Here is a 5,970-nt window from a genome sequence, read left to right as displayed (position 1 = left end):
GGAGTTCCAGAGAGAGGTGTGGGCAGCAAACCTGGGTTATCACCTTAGCAAGATGAGATCCCATGGGAGTGGCTGTAGGAAAAGCAAAGGGGTGCACAGAAGGATGAGGTCAGGGCAGATGGAGGGGAGAGTGGGGGAGCCCACAGTGTCCTCTACGTCATCAGCATACAGAGATGCTTTCTTGTCTTGTAAGGGCTTGTCCCTAGTTTCTAGTTCTTTCTTCTACAAACAGCATAACCTGAGGACCTGACGCCACTTCCTCTGTCTTTGCCAGCGGTGGCTTGCAGGAGGGCAGGGCATGCTCATTTGGAATCTGACAGCATACGAACTCCTGCCAGCTCTGTATGAATTGAGCTCATTGCATTAAGATGACAAACTGAACAAAATCCTACAACCTAACAACTCCTTGAGTGGCCTGTGTCCACCTTGGTCGATGAGCGGTGGCTGCATTAAGGCCCCTGGACACCCGCCTGCTTGGTTATGCTCAAGGCTCTAGTCTGTTACCATCCGGACTGCAGAGCCAAGTTGGCACCCAAAGCATATTTCTCTATTTAATGGACAGTCTCTGGAGGGCTCCAATTCTCCTTGTAGGTTTCCCCCTCCTCAGGACATCATCTTTGCCAACCATTTTCCTACCAAGAGGCAGTTAGTCCTTGGGGACCCACCCACCTGCAGCTCAGAGTGTCCCCTCCTCGATCCACAGTCTAGGTCCAGGGTCTTGCCCTGGAAGGAATGGTTATCAAAGTGTAAACTCCAATTGTACCATTAGGCTCCAGTTGTGTCCAGTGCAGCCTCTTTGGATCCAATGACTTGGAGAATTTTAAGAAGAGCTTATAAAATATTAAGTTGTAATTGTATGCAATGAAACAACCATATATCTTAATTAAATTAAGACCAGGCTCTACAATAATAAGGTTTCTATAGTGCTTAGTATGTGCCAGACACTAAAAGAAGTACATGATTTATATATACTTGCCTATTTGATCCTCAGCACAACCCACGAGGTTGCCGTGATTATGTTCCCACTGGCAGAGCATTTCATGGGGTCACGGAGCCAGTGGGTGAGCTGGGCTCCGGTCTGGCACTTGCAGCAGCAGCCTTCCAGACGGGCAGGAAGGGGGCTGGGCACAGGGGGCCGGTCCCCCACTCACATGTTCCCCGTGGACAGGGAATTCACCTCACACCGTGAGCCAAAATAAGTGCCAGCGTTCACAGAGCAGCCCGTGAAGGCCGATGCGCACACACAGTACACTCTCACAGTAACAGCCAAAGGGACGGGCATAAGCCAGAAAGGGAGGGATCACTGACACACAACAGTAACAAAAGCACCACGCAGCAAAGTGAAAAGGCGAACGACAGAAATGTTTGCAGCATATGCAGCAAGCAAAGGGCTAATATTTTCATAGTATGGCCATTAGGAAAAGACATACTAAAAAAAACAGCTGGTGGAGGGCTACAGGCAGTTGGAGGAACTGCAAGTGGTCAACTAACATGAGAATCAGTCAACATTGCTGTGAAACTGGAAATTAAAGGAGTAACCAGGCACCGGGTTTCAGTTACTAGACTAGCAAATACTAAAAAGAATGTCACTGGGGTGGAGGGGACGGGACTTCAGGGACACTGGAGCTTTTGTCACTTGTCTCTGTGGGATACTTGGATGTCACTTACCAGAAACTTAAAAATGAGTCTAACTTCTTAGAATTTGTCCCGAGGATAAGAGTATGTCCCCAAATATATGCACAACAGTGTTTTCACAGCTTTCTTATAAAAGCTAAAATCTGAACAACTTAAATGGTCAACAATGAAGAATTAGTCAGTAAATTGTATTATTCAAACGCCATTTTACACAACTCTCCATTTACTGACCTTGAAAACTGCTACTGGTGTAATTATTAAATGAAAAATCTATACGACAGATCATGTATTACATGCTCATATAGGACAACATGTAATTTATCTATGTTCATATAAATATAGGTATATGAGGCATTTTTCTGTGGGATGGTGTTGTGAGTCTCTCTTTCCTTTTTTTGCCATGAATATGTGTAGCTCATGCAGCAAACATGGAAGAGGTGCTTCCCATGGTGTGAGCAGACTGCTATTCCATTTCTTAGGTCTCAGGTCTCTGGAAAATGTGGTTTAGAAGAGCAGACCCTCTGCAGTCTTGCTCCTGCCCTGGTACCTGCTCAGAGCTCTGCCAGTGAGCCAAGCCTTCGGGAAGGAAAGGCCTTGCAAGATTCCTTTGCTAGAAGACTCTGCAGTTAATTAAAGACTCTCCTATGAGCACATCTGTGTGGAGTCTGGTAGCTCAGCCCCGTGGAGCACCTGCCAGGTGCTCAGACACCCGGGGGATGGAAAGTGCTGGACGTGCAGCGGCAGGTCATAGCAGGAGCTCTGACACAGGCCGCGTAGGAAACCTCAAGTGTGAGCTGAGCTCGGCGATGGCTGCTGGGGCGACAGTGATAACAACGCGGTGCCGGGAACACAACCTCAGCGTCTGGGAATGAAGTTTCTGGAGAATTCCACTCACAGAACAGAAGCTGGTACCACGAGCTGAATGGAAACTCCAGAAATGCTCCGCGAGATCTCAGGATAAAGGGGTGAAAAGAACCCTTACAATTGGCTGGGCGAGTGGGGTGGGCTAACTGCTCTAACCGACGGTCACAGAGGCGCTGCGTTGGCTCAAGCACAGGACAAGCGTGGTCACTGCTCCTGGAAAAGTTGAAAGAGGTTCATCTGATAAGGCAGCAGGAGGGCTCGAGTAGGACGGGGGCCCCTTCCCCACTCAGACGTCTAGGGCCCAGGCTGCCGTCTGCCACAAGGGACTTCCCAGGCCACCGGGCTGCCCCCCCCCAGCCTGCTTCGAGGGGGACAGCGGGGAGGCGAGGGCCTCTGGAAGCATCACTTCTCCCCACAGTGTGTTGGCTGCAACTTCATCCCAGCCCACTGGCCATGGGAGGCTGGGGTGTCATCAGTGCGGACCAGGAAGGGTGACAGGGTCTGTGAAGCAGCGGTTGGCATCTGCCTGCATTAATAGTTCATCTTTGATTATGTTGACACTTGAGAAGTTGCAATGTTTTCTAGAATAAAAATAATTAAGAAAAGTTTGCATGTGGCAAGGACAATTATAAATTCATGAGAGGCCCTCTCATTAGACACAGTGGGTCACTTTAACTCTGCCACTGAAGGCAAGAAGCAAGGACATTTCTGGACCCACAAATCTGCCATTTATCAACTACTTTTCTCCTTTAAAAGAGAAAATACAAGTAGTATCATTGTTTTATGAACATACAGAGAAACAATGATTTTAGACTCAAAAATCACTGAAAGTATTTAATTATGTGGTTCTTTTCAACCAAAATTAATGTAAATATCATAAAAATGTTGACTTGAAGATTTTGTTTCTAAAAAGAGCTTTTGTGGCGAACATCACATATCTTTGAATGGCTTCTGATTTTTAAAACACATTTTCCTGTTTTTCTTCCAATGTATTTTTTTCTGGTATTTTTTAAATTTGATTCCCGTACAGCTTTGCTCTGACCACACTTATTTTTCCAAATGCTTTTGTAATCGAATCCTGTATTTTCAGTTTGTACCAAAACTATGTGAAAGTTACCTCGACCAAGAAGTCCCGAGGCTAATGCTCACCAGATGGGCTGACATGTGGCCTTCTCTGCAGGATGGGTCTGACCCCTGCCCAGAGGGTCGTGAAGCTTCCTGAAGGTGGCCTGGGTAGGGGCAAGGTGGTGTTCCTGCCCTTACAGCAGCCTGCATCGAGAAATGACGAGAAGAAACCGTTCCTCTATCTAAACCGCTTTCAGGTTGAAGGACATCAGGTGGGAAATCCTGATCAGAAGAAGGTACATTTAGCTTGTAAGCATAATAATTACCTTATTAATTGACAACAATTTCCATTCAACATTATTTTTAATATGGAGAAACCCCAAAATATAAAAATGTTAAAGTGCAGCTATTAAATATGGAATTTTCCTTGCAAATTAGTTCTTACCAAAGGGCTATGTCATCTAGTGATGGGAATCTATTTTAGGGGCTTACTTTTTTCCCCAGTGGAATGCCTGGAGTCCACGAACAGATGGAGAAAACCAGATCCTGGTTTTACTGTAGCAGGCGGCCAATTCCTCAGTCTGAGGCATTTTAAAATGCTGAGATGTATTCTGCAGAAAAATCTTAAATGTTAACCATCCAATCTCATGTTGGCCTATGAAACTTAATCTTTAGGAAAGAAACAAAAGCAACTCTAGACTTCTATTTTATTGAGCTCCTCCGAGTGTAAAATTATGCAATCACATAATGGAAGTGGCTTTTTTTGGTTACAGCTTCTGGCTACCAGTCTTAACCACCACAACTTTGGATACAAAATGAAAAAGACCAGCTGGAATGGAATGATCTGCATTCCGACAATATTTCTTACTCTCATCACATTTTGTGTAAAATAAACACCTAATATTTCAAGAGCAACTTTGGATATATTTGTTTTACTTTTAAAATGTAAGTGATTAATTTTTGCACTTTATGAGTCTCTTCTCCCACCATCAGCCTTACACGCTGAGCAGTGCACAGAGGGATGTAGATTCCTGGCCTCCCTCCCCTCCTCACCGCCCTCTGCCACCTTTTTTGGTGCTAATGTTTCACTATAAATATCCTTGCACTTCCATTACCTGCGTTATTAACTTCACATAATGTCTTTGAGCCCCTGGCCAGATGTGGACCTCAGCACACTCTTTCTCCTACCCACCTGCTTGCCCTGTTACTCCAAATGCTTGTGAGTGTTAATTAGAATTTCTCTATGGTCAAAAATTTATGACCTTATGTTCTCACAGATTGATTGTAGTCACATTTGTTTTGGCCTGAGTCCTATAGTTAAACAAATTCACAGTTCACTGTTAGTTATTTTGATAATGTTTTAAAATTCATTTTTTTAGTTGGCTGAAATATACCCTCTACTCATAAGAATCATATCCCCTGAGTTTTGCATGTTGAAAAATGTTCGTAGTTGCCTTTCACTTATGACAATATAGCTGGCTATAAAATTGTGTTCACACTGTTTTTCCCTGAGCGTCTCATGGGCATTGCTCTGCGGCCTTCTGGTATCTATTGCTGTTGTGAAGATGTCTGAGGCCAGACTGATTTCTCTCTCTATAACTAACTTTATATTCTTGCTAGGCTGCTAAAAACACTTTATATTTTAATTATTTGTAGTCTGGAAAGTTTCTGGGGTGTCATAGTGTTGACAATGCTGTGGGGTGCTCATTTTTCTTGAGCTCCAATGTTTCTTTTTAAATCTCTACATTTGGCTTCTTTCATTAGGGAGAGTGTTCATGAATTACATGCTTCAATATTTTTTCTGTCCCATTAGTGTAATTTTCTTCCTTGGGGCTCTAATTGTGCACATGCTGAATCTCGCTTGACTGTCTTCCACGTTGAACATTTTCTCTTCAATTGCTTTTTTAAAGGAAACATTGTTGTGGGAGATTTCAAACGTGTCTGAGTACACAAGATGTTGCAACAGACTTCTCTGTCCACCCCTGCAATATTTACTAACTTTCTGTCACTCTTGAGTAATCTATACTTCCACTTATTCTCACTCCTCACTCAGTTATTATTACTAGATTAGTCTTTTGTGTAAATGTATGTACATTGAGATGCACAGATCTTAGAAATACAATTTTTGATAGACTTAGTTTTTAGAGCAGTTTTAGTTTCACAGAAAGGTTGAATGAAAAATACAGAGTTCCCATATATCCCCTGCCCCCACACAGGCACAGCCTCCTCACTCTCAACATCCCCACCAGAGGGTACATTTGTTACAATTGATGAACCTACACTGACATCACCACCAAGAGTCCATAGTTTACATAAGAGTTCATTCACTCTTGGTGTCCTTGACCCAGAATGTGGCCTATCTTGGTCAATGTCCTATGTGAGCTTGAGAAGAATGTGTGTCCTGCT

At 43.9% G+C, this 5,970-nt stretch overlaps 1 long non-coding RNA gene across 1 annotated transcript; it reads right to left on the bottom strand.

Moving 5' to 3' along the window:
• Nucleotides 1-1,841: 1,841 nt before the first annotated feature.
• On the bottom strand, nt 1,842-4,578 carry LOC308557412. Its single transcript, XR_013998832.1, has 3 exons — nt 4,057-4,578; nt 3,649-3,846; nt 1,842-3,080 (listed from the first exon to the last, which is right to left on the bottom strand). It is a non-coding gene; the product is annotated as an uncharacterized lncRNA (long non-coding RNA).
• Nucleotides 4,579-5,970: the final 1,392 nt, after the last annotated feature.

Source organism: Miniopterus schreibersii, assembly GCF_964146895.1.
Source record: "Miniopterus schreibersii genome assembly, chromosome: 5".
Classification (NCBI taxonomy): domain Eukaryota; kingdom Metazoa; phylum Chordata; class Mammalia; order Chiroptera; family Miniopteridae; genus Miniopterus; species Miniopterus schreibersii.
This window is presented reverse-complemented; position numbering and strand designations above follow the sequence as displayed.